The sequence below is a fragment of the Patella vulgata genome, chromosome 1 (genome assembly GCF_932274485.2).
Source record: "Patella vulgata chromosome 1, xgPatVulg1.2, whole genome shotgun sequence".
NCBI lineage: Eukaryota > Metazoa > Mollusca > Gastropoda > Patellidae > Patella > Patella vulgata.
In genome coordinates, this window is record NC_065879.2 from 20,600,640 (window position 1) to 20,618,422 (window position 17,783).

General features: G+C 35.4%; 1 long non-coding RNA gene across 1 annotated transcript; it reads left to right on the top strand.

The window, feature by feature from the left end:
- The first annotated feature begins 1,252 nt into the window (after positions 1–1,252).
- LOC130014301 (uncharacterized) lies at positions 1,253–12,616 on the top strand. Its single transcript, XR_008789256.1, has 4 exons — positions 1,253–1,339; positions 1,602–1,693; positions 3,416–3,503; positions 12,190–12,616. It is a non-coding gene; the product is annotated as an uncharacterized LOC130014301 (long non-coding RNA).
- The last annotated feature ends 5,167 nt before the right edge of the window (positions 12,617–17,783 follow it).

The following is a 17,783-nucleotide window of genomic DNA, read 5'->3' on the forward strand; positions in this document are numbered from 1 at the left end:
CTCTGTCACTCTGTGGAATATTATTAGGCCCCTATTTTCCTGATTCAGTCACAGTTTATAAATAATAAATAATGGAACTAGAATCAGTCTGTGGAAGTTTCTCTATAGTTTCATTATTTTTTCCAGTCAGTGATGATATGACTCATTCCACCTTACAGTTACAGCAATTACCGTATTGAGAATTTACCGTTCAAGGACTCCATTTTGGCATTGAATTGGAATTTGAAGAAAAACTGGTAACAATTTCATTTAATTTTTATATTTTCTATTTTTTTTTTTTTTACCAATGTCCTACAATGATTAGTGTATGTGAACATACAATCCCAAGTAAAGTATTTATATGACACTTACATGCAACAGAGAGAGAGAAAAATGACATAAACAAGGCCTTACATGTACTTGTATTTGAAGAATCAAGTAGTCCAAGCTATGCCTATATGCATACCGGTAATCAACTACGACGACGATTAGCTTTCTTCCGTTTCCACCCTTTCCCTGCACACTGTTCCATTCTACTTAGCCTACAGACGCTAGGTCGTTTCGGGAAAAAGGACAGGTAAGGTTAAATTTGATATGAATAATTCGTTTGCTGGTATGGGTATTTAGCAAACGGAGGAAACCGAATGGCCCAGAGAAAAACTCAAGAGATTGGACAGGCGACTCTACTCCTTGAAATCGAAACCATGCCACTTAACACAATGACAGACCCTGTGATTTCATGTGAATGCATTAACTACCAGACCATTCCCCCCAGCCCCACCCCATATTGAATAAAAGTATGGCTTATTTCAAATATGATATTTACATATAAAGAAAGTAGAGAGACTTCAATCTTACTAGAAAAATACTAGATTACCTGAAATGAAATGGGGTTTAAAGACAACGTCCTACTGTTCAGCTCCGACTGGTCTAATGCAGTGTGCTAAGAGAAAATGTTTGTCCGGGCAGCGACACTATGGCCTACTCTCATAGCGAATTCAAACTGCCAAGAACTTTTATGTGTACGCCAATGTGTACATTGGATCTCAGGGGAAACCACTCTGAAAAATCAAGATGAGCTTTCTCGGTCAACCCCAAGAGGTAACCTGTGGCCTCCATGCTAGTATTCCAGCACCTAACTCACTCAGTCACCATGGTCGTCTTCTAATTACTGCGACATTGAAACCATGTGACAAACAAGGATTATAAAAATAGATTTTTACGGCTTAGGTAGTTCCTTGGGATTAAAATTTTTGATACATATAGATACATTAAGATCATGTAACAAAAGAAATTATAAAAGTAAAAAAATGGAAGAAGAAATGGCTGGAAAAAATGATGATAGAGCAGCTTTTTCTTGGTGGGTAACTATTCAATTCTTATAGAAAAGATTGCTGTTATGCTATTTTGAAATCTAAAATTCAGTTTAGTATAGTAAAACTGTACACGTACATGTATGAGCACAGACAGAATCGTAGTTAGATATGACTGTCTCATCTGTGGCAAAGCAAACCAACACATGAAACAAAACAAATGTAGTTAAATTAACATTTTTTGACTTAATCAAAACTGTCTAGTCAATTTAAGCCAACTAATGTAATACATTGCATATTTTTTTTCAGTTAGCCACCTCGGAAGATCAAGACAGCTGGAAAGGGCTATTGATATTGTGGAAGTGTTTTCTTACAGAGGTTGCTTATCAGACAAAGGCTATGTAAGTACCATGCATATTTGCTTTTTGAATCAGGAACTGGTTCTATACACTTGGTGGGGGGGGGGGGTGGATGGCCGAATGGTTAGCATGTGCGTGCTGTATCATACGGCCTGTCATCCTCGGTTGTACGTGACAAGGAGTAGGGTTGCCTGTTCAACCTCGTGGGTTTTCTCCACGTCCTCCGGTTTCCTCCCACTGCTAAAGACCTATATGACTTCAAAACTATAAGATGGATGCAATGTTACACCCTTTCATAATCATTATTATAAAGCGTTCAAATGCATGAATTTGTAAAATATAATTAATATCATATTGTAATACTGTTTGCAATACTGTATTCACCACTGCCTTAGTGGAGATAGTTGGTAAATTAAATGATTATTTTTTCATTTTGTCTTTTTTTCAAGATTTTTCTTCTGGCTTCTGACCCATTGAGGCATAATAATCTACCTGGGTCTGTAACTTGAAAAGATACAATAAGTATTATGCAAAGTTGAAACAAAATAGAGACTCAACGTGTGGAAAAATAAGTTATTTATTTAAAAATTGTGAACCGTAGAAAGTATATTTATTGCCAACTCAACCACATACTATCATCCAGGGTTTATGGACCTACTTATAGTCCAACCTTCGACGATGGGTTGTATGTTGAATCTAGTTGGAGGTGTACGGTTGAACATACAATAATTCAATAACTCACTTCTCTTAGTATAATCTTATATTCTGTAACAATATCTAACAAAGATAATATATACATATAATACTGACCCACAGGCTAGGTAACGTAATAAGGAACAGCATCTAAGAAATAACTTTTCACTATATCAGAGACCTGCCCTTCAGTATGTCCTCTGCCTGCCTGTGGTTAACTGCCCTTTTCTTTAATATACAATTTTTAGGACTTTTATACCTTAGCTTTGTTTTTAGTTACAATATAATCCTTAATACCTTACTGGAATAACTTTACAATAGATAATAATTTATGAAACAATGTCTCTCTAATATAATTACAGAGTTTATTTTAATTAGGATTCTGGCTAATCTATAATGGCTCTGGCCTCAAATTAACTATGCTCTAATTCTACCTGGTCATAATACTTGAATATTAAGCCATCAAATTATTTTATAATTTTGAAAATGAAATGAAATGGGGTTTAACATCCTACTGTTTTGCTCATAAACTGGGCTAATGAAGACAGGCATACACCATACAGTGTGCTATGAGGGAAATTTTGCCCGGGCAGTGGCGCTACAGCCTACTCTTATATCGAATTCCAACTGCCAAGGGATCTTTTACATGCACGCCAATGTGTACACAGGACCTCGTTTTTTTTATCCCATCCAAACGACTAGACAGCTGTCCTTGTCAGGTCCTCCGTCCTGTATCACTGACAAGGGGAAGACACGTCGGAAAATCTGGATGAACTTTCTCAGCCAATTCAGGGATCGAACACCCGACCTCCAGGCTAGTGGGCCAGCGTCGTACCCTCTTAGCCATGTGATCTCCTTATAATTTTGAAAAAGAATATAGTGATTGTAAAAGCTAATAAGTTATCAGTTGCATTTTATTTTTGTTTTTAATGTTAAATATCCCTCTCAAACACAATTATATTTTAATTCTCTCCAGAAATTTGTGTAAAATATAGACTGTAAATTAAAACTTTCATCTTTTAACTGTTGAGTCAATTTAAGTCATCTAATACATAGTATGTTTTTTTCCAGTTAACTACATCAGAAAGATAAAAACAGTTGGAAATGGCTATTCATATTGTGGAAACTTTTCTCACAGAGCTTGATAATCAGGCAAAATGTAAGTAACATACATATTTGTATTTTTAATCAGGAAGTAGTTTTATACACTTGCTTGGTAATCTAGTTATTCTTCTTGGGGCAATGCCTAGGACTCAGCTATTTCAAGTACTTGGCATGCTTGATTTTTGCCAATCACATCCATTACAGTAAATAGCAGTAAAATAATGATGGACAATATTTTACTTTTCAAATAGATTTCAATAGATTTTAAAGGGTAATATCCAATTTGTTGTCAATGGAAATAAAATAAGAATGGGTCCAAAAATAATTAGACATTGCCAAGTAAATAGGTGCTGCCAATGATGTAGTAGGGAATCTGGATTTGCAGACAATACATGTATGAACCGGGTGAATAGTTGACCTATTATGAGACTTCAGTCCCAAATCTCAAGACTTTTTTCTGACTTGGCCTGACAAAGACAGCTGTCTAGTCCTTCCGATGAGATGAATATTGGAATGCACGTAAAAGATCCCCTGGCAGTTGGAATTCGATATAAGAATAGATGATAGTGCCGCTGCCCGGGCAAAAATTCCCTCATAGCACACTGTGTGGCATATGCCCGTCATTATTAGCCCAGTATAGGAGCAGAACAGTAGGACGTTAAACCCCATTTCATTTCATTTTTCTGACTTTTAACCCATTTGATTTGAGCATAATAATCTGCCTGGGTCTTTAAGTGGACAAGACACAATAAGCGTTACGCAAAGTTGAAACCAAATAGAGACTCAGTCTCGATGTGGCAAAATAAATTGTTTATTTAAACATTGTATTCTTATTGCCTACTTTTTATTTTTTTGGCTGGAACACCCTTGAAAGAGTATTTGGTGTATGATAACAACAAGAGAACCCAAGCATCAATTTATTTTATACTTCTGGGAAAGAATGCATTTGACCCAATTTTTAAATATTTATTTTTTGTTTTTAATGTTAAATTTTCTTCCAAAACACAATTAGATTTTAATTCTCTTCAAATATGTATGTATAATATAGCAAGTAAACTGACATATAAATCACTTAGAATTTGGTCGGAAATCATAAAGTATTTAATAGGCATTACTAGAAACCAAATGTAGATCAAATACACCCAGAATTACAAAAAACCTTGACCTACATTAAGGTGACTTTCCCTTGCTTATGAAATGAAATACGTTTTAATATCCTGCTTTTCTGTGTTCTTAGAGTGATTCTACCCTACCCTTATATCAAATATTTCAACTGTCAAGGGTTCTTTAAAGGGTACCCAGGGGAGCCGAATGGTTAACACGCACACATTTGATCAGAAGGTCTGTCATTGATTCAAATAATTCAATTTTCAAGGGTTCTTCAAAGTGTACGCAGTTGGGTTGGTTTCAATTCTGGGGGGTGGGGGTGGATGGCCGAATGGTTAGCACGTGCATGCTGTATCATACGGCCTCCTGTCATTGAGTCAACTGGCATGGTTTCGAATCCCCGGTTGTAGACAAGGAGTAGGGTCGCCTGTCCAATCTTGAGGGTTTTCTCCGGGACCTCCGGTTTCCTCCCACTGCTAAAGACCCCTACGCGCTAGCGAATTATTGAAATAAAATTAAACCATATGTTAGTCCCAAAATGATCTAGTTTGTGTCGAGTAGACGTTAAACCCCATTTCTCTCTGTCTCTCTCTCTTTTGATTCTGGGCTTGTACCCAATTATCCCTTGCCATATCCAACACTGAAAAGTGGGAACTATGCCGGAAAATCCAGTTGAAATTTCGCGGCCAACGCCTTATGCTCACTGAACCACTGTGGCTTATGACTTGTGATTGTATATAAATCTTTTGTACATATGATATGATATTTTTTTATTTCAATCCTGTAATCTTGATGCTTTGCTTCTTTTACTTATAAAATATTCATTTTGTTTGGGTTTTTTTAATGAGGAAAAGGCTCTACATCATTTTATTACTCCTGCAAAATAGAGCAATTTTCTTTTGTTAGTTTTCTGTGTATGCTAGTTATTTCTAGATGCCTCACAAATCATTTGTAGTGTGATTTTGTAGCATTTTTTTAATTTTTTGAAATTGTTTCAATTTAGTGCATAATTAATCTTATTAGTGCTTAGTTTGGATGTTATTAAATTTAGATATATTTGAATTATATATTTTGGGGTATGGGGTAGGGATACTGTGTACATATCTTTATATTCTCAGTTCTTGTTTTGGGGTAAAGAACAATTTAAATAGCTATTTTATATTTTGTGATGGGTAAAGTGTGTGGGGCAAAAAACAATTTAAATAGCTATTTTATATTTTGTGATGGGTAAAGTGGGGTGGGGGGTCATTATATATAACACAATATAATTTGTATTAGAATTGAAGTCTCTGTTTTTCTGTTAACATTTCAAATATCTATTTAGTTTTGATGTATTAATTTACTTTTTCCTATGATTTTATGAATAAATAATAATCTTACAAAATTTTTTTTTGTTTCCTTCTTTTATCAAACTTTACAGGTCTAACAGAGCAAAGAGAGGGGTCCTGCATAGCAAGGTTGCTATGCTAGATATAAATTGGGGGAAAATACAACACAAGTTTTTGATGATGGTTATACACAAGTTTGTATGAAACCACACAAGTTTCAGAAATTTTAACACAAGTTTCAGAAATTTCAACACAAGTTTCAACACAAGTATTGTGTAGATTTCACACAAGTTTCAACACAAGTTTTGTGTTGTTTGATACATTTTAACACAAGTTTTGTGTTGTTTCAACATTTAACACAAGTTTTGTGTTGTTTTAACACAAGTTTGTGTTGTTAAATAGAGACACCTAACTTGTGTTGAATTTAACACAAGTTTGTGTTCTTTCAACACAAGTTTTTTTTCAGTGTAGTAAAAAAGGACTATTATTTGGGACCTTGAAATTGTCACAAATGGGTCGCACTAACAGCGACATTTGTTTCAGGCATATTTGTTTCATCGGTGACACGTCTGGTGTCATGTGAATGCAACGACAACAGCCTGGTTGACTGATTTGTTGATTGGAGTTCAGATGTCTACATTAAAATCGACCACTTTCAGGTTGCCGTATTCACGGCCAGGCAAGACCGACTTGAAATTTCTAGAAATTTTTCTGGGGGAGACAGGCCCCAACAAATCCCCCGACGGTGCGTTTCACGACTTTGGCGCAAGACGGTGACCTTGAAGAGACGTCGAAAACCATTTAATAGACATAGTAAAAGTCATATCTTACGAGATTATCGCTGTCTTGTCAGAAAATGCTATTTTATATATGACCAGTTTGTGTTTGAAAAATTTAAAAAGAAATTATTTATTCTCCCACCATTAAAGCACACTAATTACGAAATATCGCTCTCAGAAACTTCATGGTTTCTTTTGCAATTTGTTTGGGGTAAGACGTTATATAAATAATATCACTCTGTCTACCACACAAATTTAACAGATACAAATGCATGTTATTCCACAGGTAGACAGACAGGGCCTCCTTTGAAGGGACTCAGTAAAGGGAACGCGGTTGGTTTAGAGTTTGTCTGACCCCTTTGAATATTTGCGTCTCATCTCCAATGAAAACATTCATGTTGCTCTCATGCTGTTCTCAACCAGAATCAAACATATATCGTACCCGAGATTTGTTAGCATGTTCCACACAACCCAACATTTATCGGCACCGGAATTAAGGGTGTATATCTTTGTTTCTAACGCTTATTGGGAATACGCCACGGAAACTACAATAAAAACTTATTTACAAAAACATTCTAAAGAGTGAAAACTGACATATTTCAAGCTTTACTGTATTTAAAGAAATAATTTAAATCAGCCGGCTGAAACCCCGTCTCCGCTATTTGTTCAGTCATTCTTTAGGTATAGTGCCAGTTTCCACCGACAATGATATTGCAAACAAGTGTCCAATATATAAAAGCATACATTCCTACAAAATGTTTCTTTAGTCAAGTGAAACAATAAATTCATAACTATGCGAGGGTGTGGTGAGTAAATTCGTGGTAATAGTCTGAAAAGGCTAATGTGACATAGAACAAGGTCACATTGATGTTGACAAATACGTAAGACGATATGAACATCAACTAAAAAGATATGTAATGTGATTCAGCTGTAAGGTGATATATGCATATATGCAGCATAGATAATCAAAACTTCTATTCAAGTTAAACCAACTGTATCTATTTATTTAAGTCTTACGTCGAGCTGAATACATTTTATGATTTATTGTCATCTATTGGTGGTTAACAGTGTGTAACTAAAAACTAAAATTGGGTCTTATTATTGCCAATGATATAATGTACATGTAATAGCAAGTGTATATATATTTTTTGTTCAGTCTGTACACAGTAACATATCTGAGAACCATATTATTATCATTTCTGCCCAAGGCTCCCTGTGCCTTATAGTTAGCAGTGATACAAGGCAATTACCAATTTTCCATGTTCTTGGCCTGAAGAAATAAAATAATAAAAGTAAAGTTTTTATTATTATGCAAGTGGAAAAATACAATTATTCATAGTATGATTTGAATAAATACAACTGATTTGAAGTTGGAATTATTATTTGTCTAAGATGACTGGGCATTTACAAATTGAAATAGCTACTCTTCATCAAGAAAATACATGAATATTTTTCCCAATTCACCTGGATTTTATTGTAGGTCTTTGTACGTGAAATAGCTTTATTTAACGTCCGCTACCACCGAAGTGATATTGCAGAAAATTAACAAATTCGGATTCCCTTTTAAAGGAAATTGACTGCACTATCGCTGGATTGTATTATATAGGTCATGTCAGTTTTTTTCAAAATGGCGCCCAGAACACAAAACAAACATTGCAATTCAAGGCGGACTGGTGTCGAGGCTGTATCCTAAGAATGATTTTTTGAATATTTAATCACACAGAAACACAAGTATGCACATGCAGTTATGATATAATATTAAATTAGCTTACCTCAAATACCTCGAAATATACTGTTTGGTCAGTTTGTCCGCCCGCCATATTTCTATTAGTCACACATCCTTCGGCCAATTAAAATGGACGTATATTTTGTTTTAACTGAATAGAAAAATTTGCGTTATAAATAGTAAACGAGCTTGATTGACCGACCACTGCTAATGTTTTTTCGTGAAACGGTATAACTGCAATCAACACACGGCCGCCATTCTCGATGATTGACAACTCACGTTTTTCCTCATCCACCAAAGAACCGTTAGGTTTCTTTGAACATACTGTAATAACATTGGGATTATCAGTTAATCAGCTTTAATTATCCCGCTTTGTTCGTTGCCATTTCTTATATTTTCCACAAAAAAACTTTGCCTTGTACGCACTAATATATCAATTGTTATTGCCATCTACGACAAGCATGTCAACGTGCAGCTCACGGATTATCGTTAACAATTTCTAGGGGCTTGTAAAAAAAGATTGCATGTCGTGTAAATATTTATTTTGTTTTTTGTGTAGGTCATTTTCAAATAAATTCATCAGCATATTATTCGTTTTAAATAAATATAAAACTTTTATGAGAAACGATGATTATCAAAGAACCGTAAGTGCAACTAATGTTTTATCGTTTGGTTGAGCCTTTTACTAACCACGTGTTTCATGTTAATAAATATTTTCTTTCGTGTTTTGAATTGGCCTATTTCTAATAAATTATCCCGAGTCCCAAACGTCGTTAACCCGAGTCCCAAACGACGTATACCAAAGTCCCAAACGTCGTATACCCGAGTCCCAAATGTCGTGGTCATATTTTTGCCTGATTCAGTCACAGTTAATAAATAATGGAACTAGAATCAGCCTGTGGAAGTTTCTCTATAGTTTTATTATTTTTTCCAGTCAATGATGATATGTGACTCTTTCCACCTTCCAGCATTTACCAAGGACTCCATTGGCATTGAATCGAAGAAAAACAGGTAAAAATTTCAATTAATTTTTATATTTTCTATTTTTTTTTTACCAATGTCCTACAATGATTAGTGTATGTGAACATACAATCCAAAATAAAGTATTTATATGGCACTTACATGCAACAGAGAGAGAGAGAGAGAGAGAGAGAGAAAGAGAAATGACATAAACAAGGCCTTACATGTACTTGTATTTGAAGAATCAAGTAGTCCATGCTGTGCCTATATGCATACATGTAGAGTTGTTGCAAGATGGGTCCTTATATCTACGCTAGGTCGTTTCGGGAAAAAGGACAGGTAAGGTTAAATTTAATATGAATAATTCGCTTGCGGGTATGGGTATTTAGCAAAAGGAGGAAACAAAAGGACCCAGAGATTAGAGAAGGTATGCTTCAATTTAATATGAATAATTCGCTTGGCGTAGGGGTACATGTATTTAGAAAACGGAGGAAACCGAATGACCCAGCGAAAAAACTCAAGAGATTGGACAGGCGACTCTACTCCTTGAAATTGAAACCATGCCACTTAACAGAATGACAAACCCTGTGACTTCATGCGCATGCATTACCTACTAGACCATTCCCCCCAGCCCCACCCCATATCGAATAAAAGTATGACTTATTTCAAATATGATATTTACATATAAAGAAAGTAGAGAGACTTCAATCTTACTAGAAAAATACTAGATTACCTGAAATGAAATGGGGTTTAAAGACAACGTCCTACTGGTCAGCTCCGACTGGTCTAATGCATTGTGCTAAGTGAAAATGTTTGTCTGGGCAGCGACACTATGGCCTACTCTCATACCGAATTCAAACTGCCAAGAGAGAGAACTTTTATGTGTACGCCAATGTGTACATTGGATCTCAGGGGAAACCATTCTGCAAAATCAAGATGAGCTTTCTCGGTCAACCCCAAGAGATAACCTGTGGCCTCCATGCTAGTGTGCCAGCACCTAATTTACTCAGTCACCATGGCCGTCGTCTAATTACTGCGACAGTTAAACCATGTGACAAACAAGGATTATTAAGATAAACTTTTACGGCTTAGGTAGTTCCTTGGGATTAAAACTTTTGATACATATAGATACATTAGTTTCAATTTCATATCACACAGTTTGTATATATGGTAAGGTAGCTTTAATCGTATATTACATATCATGTATTTATTTTTTCAGTTTCAATATTGGATGTATATGCAAATCAGCCAGAAAAAGATCATGTAATAACAAAAGAAATTATATAAGAAAAAAATGGAAGAAGAAATGGCTGGAAAAAATGATGATAGAGCAGCTTTTTCTCGGTGGGTAACTATTCAATTCTAATAGAAAAGATTGTTATGCTATTTTGAAATCTAAAATTCAGTTTAGTATAGTAAAACTGTACACGTCATGTATGAGCAGAGACAGAATCTTAGTTATATGTAGATATCACTGTCTCGTCTGTGGCAAAGCAAACCAACACATGAAACAAAACAAATGTAATTAAATTAACATTTTTTTAATTAATCAAAACTGTCTAGTCAATTTAAGCCAACTAATACATTGCTATTTTTTTTTTCAATTACCCACCTCGGAAGATCAAGTTGGAAAGGGCTATTGATATTGTGGAGACGTTTTCTCACAGATCTTGCTTATCAGACAAAGACTATGTAAGTACCATGCATATTTGCTTTTTAAATCAGGAACTGGTTCTATACACTTGGTGGGGGGGGGGGGGTTGGATGGACGTTAAACCCCATTTCTCTCTCTCCTAAATATTGAGATTTTTGTTTACTTTTAAACTGCATATATTCAAGGTATCAGGAGCTTTTTATGGCTCCCGTACAATTTTATAAACATGAAGGACTGTACCTTTTGAATATTAAGCCATCAAATGATTTTATAATTTTGAAAATGAAATGAAATGGGGTTTAACATCCTACTGTTTTGCTCATAAATTGGGCTAATGAAGACGGGCATACGCCATACAGTGTGCTATGAAGGGAATTTTGCCCGGGCAGCGGCGCTACAGCCTACTCTTATATCGAATTCGAATTGCCAAGGAATCTTTTACGTGCACGCCAATGTGTACACGGGACCTCGCTTTTTCGTCCCATCCGAACGACTAGACAGCTGTCCTTGTCAGGTCCTCCGTCCTGTATCACTGACAAGGGGAAAACACGCAAAATGTAAGTAACATATATATTTGTATTTTTAATCAGGAAGTACTTCTATACACTTGCTTGGTAATCTAGTTATTCTTCTTGGGGCAATGCCTAGGACTCTGCTGTTTCAAGTACTTGGCATGCTTGATTTTTGCCAATCACATCCATTGATTTCCTTCAAGTTGTGATAGGCCCTACATGTATGTGTATTTTTACAGTAAATAGCAGTAAAATAATGATGGACAGTATTTTACTTTCAAATAGATTTCAATAGATTTTAAAGGGTAATATCCAATTTGTTGTCAATGGAAATAAAATAAGAATGGGTCCAAAAATAATTAGACATTGCCAAGTAAATAGGTGCTGCCATGATGTAGTAGGGAATCTGGATTTGCAGACAATACATGTATGAAAGGGTGAATAGTTGACCTATTATGAGACTTCAGTCCCAAATCTCAAGACTTTTTTCTGACTTCTAACTCATTTGATTTGAGCATAATAATCTGACTGGGTCTGTAACTGGACAAGACACAATAAGCGTTACGCAAAGTTGAAACCAAATAGAGACTCGGTCTCGATGTGGCAAAATAAATTGTTTATTTAAACGTTGTGAACCATAGAAAGTATTCTTATTGCCTACTTTTTATTTTTTAGGCTGGAACACCATTGAAAGAGTATTTGCTGTATGATAACAACAAGAAAACCCAAGCATCAATTTATTTTATACTTCTGGGAAAGAATGCATTTGACCCAATTTTTAAATATTTATTTTTTGTTATTAATGTTAAATTTTCTTCCAAAACACAATTAGATTTTAATTCTCTTCAGAAATGTATGTATAATATAGCAAGTAAAGTGACATATAAATCACTTAGAATTTGGTCAGAAATCATAAAGTATTTAATAGGCATTACTAGAAACCAAATGTAGATCAAATACACCCAGAATAACAAAAAACCTTGACCTACATAAAGGTGACTTTCCCTTGCTTATGAAATGAAATACGGTTTAGTATCCTACTTTTCTGTGTTCTTAGAGTGATTCTGCCCTACACCTTACTCTTATATCCAATATTTCAACTGTCAAGGGTTCTTTAACGGGAACCCGGGGGTGGGGGGGCAATGATTAACACACACACATTTGATCAGGAAGTCTGTCATTGAGTCAAATAATTCAATTGTCAAGGGTTCTTCTAAGTGAACGCAGTGGGGGTGGTTTCGATTCCGGAAATGGGGGAGGGGGTGGTGGATGGCCGAATGGTAAGCACGTGCGTGCGGTATCATACGGCCTGTCATTGAGTCAACTGGCGTGGTTTCGAATCCCCGGTTGTACGTGACAAGGAGTAGGGTCGCCTGTCCAATCTTGTGGGTTTTCTCCGGGACCTCCGGTTTCCTCCCACTGCTAAAGACCCCTATGCGCAACGAATTATTGAAATAAAATTAAACCATATGTTAATCCCGAAATGACCTAGTTTGTGTCAAGTGGACGTTAAACCCCATTTCTCCCTCTCTCTCTCTCTTTCGATTCCGGGCTTGTACCCAATTATCCCTTGCCATATCCAACACTACTGACAAGTGGGAACTATGCCGGAAAATCCAGTTGAAATTTCTCGGCCAACACCTTATACTCACTGAACCACTGTGGCTTATGACTTGTGATTGTATATAAATTTTTTGTACATATGATATTTTTTTATTTCAATCCTGTAATCTTGATGCTTTGATTCTTTTATTTACAAAATATTCATTTTGTTTGGGGTTTTTTTAATGAGGAAAAGGTTTTACAACATTTTATTACTCCTGCAAAATAGTGCATTTTTCATTTGTTAGTTTTCTGTGTATATTAGTTATTTCTATATGTCTCACAAATCACTTGTAGTGTGATTTTGTAGCACTTTTCAGTTTTTGAAATTGTTTCAATTTAGTGCATAATTAATCTTAGTGCTTGGTTTGGATGTTATTAAATTTAGATATTATTTGAATTATATATTTTGGAGTATGGGGTAGGGATACTGTGTACATATCTTTATATTCTCAGTTCTTGTTTTGGGGTAAAGAACAATTTATATAGCTATTTTATATTTTGTGATAGGTAAAGTGTGTGGGGTTAAGAACAATTTAAATAGCTATGTTATATTTTGTGATGGGTAAAGTGGGGTGTGTGTGTGTGTGTGTGTGTGTGTGTGGGGGGGGGGGGTCATTATATATAACACAATATAATTAGTATTATAATTCTCTGTTTTTCTGTTAACATTTCAAATATCTATTTAGTTTTGATGTATTAATTTACCTTTTCCTATGATTTTATGAATAAATAATAATCTTACAAAAACAAAAAAAACTTTTGTTTCCTTCTTTTATCAAACTTTACAGGTCTAACAGAGCAAAGAGATGGGTCCTGCATAAAAAGGTTGCTATACTGTATATAAATTGGAGAAAAACACAACACAAGTTTTTGTGGATGGTCATACACTTGTTATTAAACCACACAAGTTTCAGAAATTTCAACACAAGTTTCAGAAATTTCAACACAAGTTTCAAAAATTTCAACACAAGTTTCAAACATTTCAACACAAGTATTGTGTAGATTTTCACACAAGTTTCAACACAAGTTTGTGTTGTTTGATAAATTTTAACACAAGTTTTGTGTTGTTTCAACATTTAACACAAGTTTTGTGTTGTTTCAACACAAGTTTGTGTTGTTAAATAGAGACACCTTACTTGTGTTGAAAACAACACAAGTTTGTGTTGTTTCAACACAAGTTTTTTTACAGTGTACCAGGCGCTTGGAAGACTCCACGCTGGCCAGACTGCCCAAGCCGTTGCCAATCACTTGCAGGTCAATGTTCGGACCATCTACAGGCTTTCGGGAAACCAACACCACGGGTTACCACAATGCGACAAGAATGTAATGTTTCAAAGAAGGAATATAATTGCTTGTCCTTGGTAAAATAGTGGCAAAATTGAGCCAAACCCTGTTTTGAACATTGTTTTACAAACGCATCTGCTGTACAGTGTTACCAATCTTCAATTTTATGAAGGAAAGCGGAAGCATTTTCTAAACCTGTGAAAAATAAAATCAGAAATATAACATTTCTTGTGAAAAAACCCCCAAACCTTCTGCCTTCTAGTCACCAAAAAAAAAGAAGTGTCCGAAATCCTATTATCTTTTAACCAATCTGCATTGTGCGACAGTTTTCGGGCAAAATTTAGGATACTTTTGGGCAAGGGGAAGGCGACACATGCTAGAATGGATTTGACGTATATCTGAGCCACGGCATACCATACATTGACATTTGGTTGAGGGATTATGATTAAGTCCTGAAGATGTGAACATGGACATAGTTAGCAGCAATCAAGAACTAAACGAGTAAAGAAAACCAAGCATTTTGAATATTATGGAAATATTAATCCGGTTGTGAAATCTAATCTGTAAGTCATCAGTGGAAGTCGGCATGGGTCCCTTGACTGAAAATGTCAACAGGCATATTCTAGTCATTGTCCGTCGCACACACACAAATGCAATTTGTATGTCAGTATGGTCGATAGATTTATTTGGCACAACATAAATTAAATCTTAAAATATTTGTTTAGAACTAATTTTTTTTTTGGGGGGGGGGGCGGGGGGCTCCTTAAACATTGGGGCTCTTGGCCGCAATCTGGTCGGAACCCCGCGTAATCTTGGCAAGGTGGAAATGACTAAACAATCTCCCAAAATATGAGCCTCCGTCATTTTCTCCAGAAATTTGTGCCAAAATCCTACACTTCTTGATTGGCCCAGGGCAACAAGTACAGTTACTACTCATCTGTTGTCAGTGGTGGGCTAGGTCTCAGACCACCAGACTGAGAAAAACACAATTTGACATATTTTTTTTTTTCAAAATAACTAAAATTCATCTTCGTATCCACTGAAAAAAAAATAATGTCCTCAATCTGAGGAGAAAAATGATCTATATGAGTGAGGTGCAGGAATTGTCAAACTAGTTTCGTTTTCTCGTCATGTCACTTATTCTTCATCGCGATTGGCGGGGGGGACGAAACCAGTTGGTCGGAGGATATAGAGCTACCCAGTCCTCCCCTGACAATTTTAATCCGGGGATAAATGTGGATTTAAAAATCGAATTCAGAGGAACTTAGATACCCGCCATACAATAGGTCGTTTCCTGTCCAACTGAGGACTAAAGCCAACGAATAAGGAGGATTGATCAATGGTGCATGTACATGTACGTACATTGAGAGGGCGCTTTTTCGGAACAGAGGGTACATAGCCACACGAATTCATATACCCTAGCTGGGAATCTCACCGGATTCGATTGCTATCAACCATTTCCAGTTTCTTTTGTTTTTGCAAACACCACCTACCCTGCCTACCCACCCAGTACGCCTCTAATAAAGCTGAAGATATAACTTCTCTTACATAATATTCTAATAACACGGTATTTTTATATAGCAATCATTCATTTCATTTTATTAAATATAAAATATATTATGTGTATTGAAAATTTCATAAATCTATACAATCTGTTGTATAGGACAGGCTACTCGGTTTGAGCGGACATTTTTAATGTCATAACTTTATTTATTATAACTGTATATGTGTTGCCTTTCATGTGTAATCAATTTAATTTTCACATATCTATGCAATCTGCTGTATATAAGCTACTCTGAGATGATATTTTTTAATACTATAGGCTTAACTTTGTAGATTTAATATAACTTTATAATTTATTTTTATATATTATGTGTTGCTTTTCACTGTGTAAAACAAATTTCCCCTGGAAAAATTAGGTATTACCTCATTCTCGTTTTAAAACAAAAGAAAATTTATATTAACTCCACACAACCAATTATATTCTTAATGTTTTGGGAATGGCGTCACTGGCTTCAATCGTCATAATGGTAAAATGACGTCATGCCGTCTCCAGTTCGTCAAAACTTCATGCTTCACACTTAGGAGGGTTTTCCGCATTTCACCACAACCTCACCACACTATTTAATTTTTGTGGACATTATTCCTGGTAATAGCACACAGTTTTATATGGGCTTTGATGGTGACAAAAATATAAGAAAAGACACTGATGGCTTTAAAGGAATCATAGACTTTGAATTGGAGTTGGTGATGCATAATTACTTTAATCGGTTGTATCATTTTCAGGCGAAATTAAGTTCCCATGGTTACTATTCCATATTTAAATTATTTTAGTACATTTTAGTCCTATAATGTATTTCATGATGTTAAAGTAATAAAAGTTTTCTGGAAGATTTTTCTTTATTTGAATGATTTCTATTTTCGGTGTTTTCTCAAAACTTCAAATTTAGGGCATACGGCCTGTCATTGAGTCAACTGGTGTGGTTTCGAATCCTCAGTTGTACGTGACAAGGAGTAGGGTCGCCTGTCCAACCTCGTGGGTTTTCTCCGGGTCCTCCGGTTTCCTCCCACTGCTAAAGACCCCTACGCGCAAGCGAATTATTGAAATAAAATTAAACCATATGTTAGTCCCGAAATGACCTAGTTTGTGTCGAGTGGACGTTAAGCCTCTCTCTCTCTCTCTCTCTCTCTCTCTCTCTCAAATTTAGGGTTAAATCGCATTTGCATAACACCGTCCAATTATTGTTTACAGTTTTTCGACCAAAATTAGATTTCAAGATAATTTAATACCTGAGTTCTCTCTTAACTTAAATGTGAATGGACAGATTCGTCTAAATTATTGCATACTTTGTAATGTAAACATGTAGTAGTCATATGGATAAAAAGTTAGACGAATCTGCCACTTTAAATTATCTTAAAATATAATTTTGGTCGAAAAATTGCAAATAATAATTATTATTTCATCAGGGTAAAATTATTAACACATATAAGCGAATATTTAATGAATTAAGTGAATAGAAGATATGTCTTTAAATGACATTTAAAATATACGACTAACTTCACGTATTATCAGCACATGGCATTTCTTCGTTCCGTTATGAATTTCCCGGTAGTTCTAATTTTTTATAGCAGAATAAAAATACGCGGGAAATAAAGGAATCTTGATCATCAAGTCAAATTATCCCTATTTTTGTGCCGTTTAAGGAGAATCACATGTACCGCTAAAGACATCTACGCGCAATAGAATTCTTGAAATGTAATTGAACCATGTTAGTCCCGAAATGACATCGTTTGTGTTGAGTGCAAGTTAAACCCCATTTCTCTCTCCCGATATTCTTTTTATGTTTTTCATAAATATGTTAAAATTGTACTATGGTTGC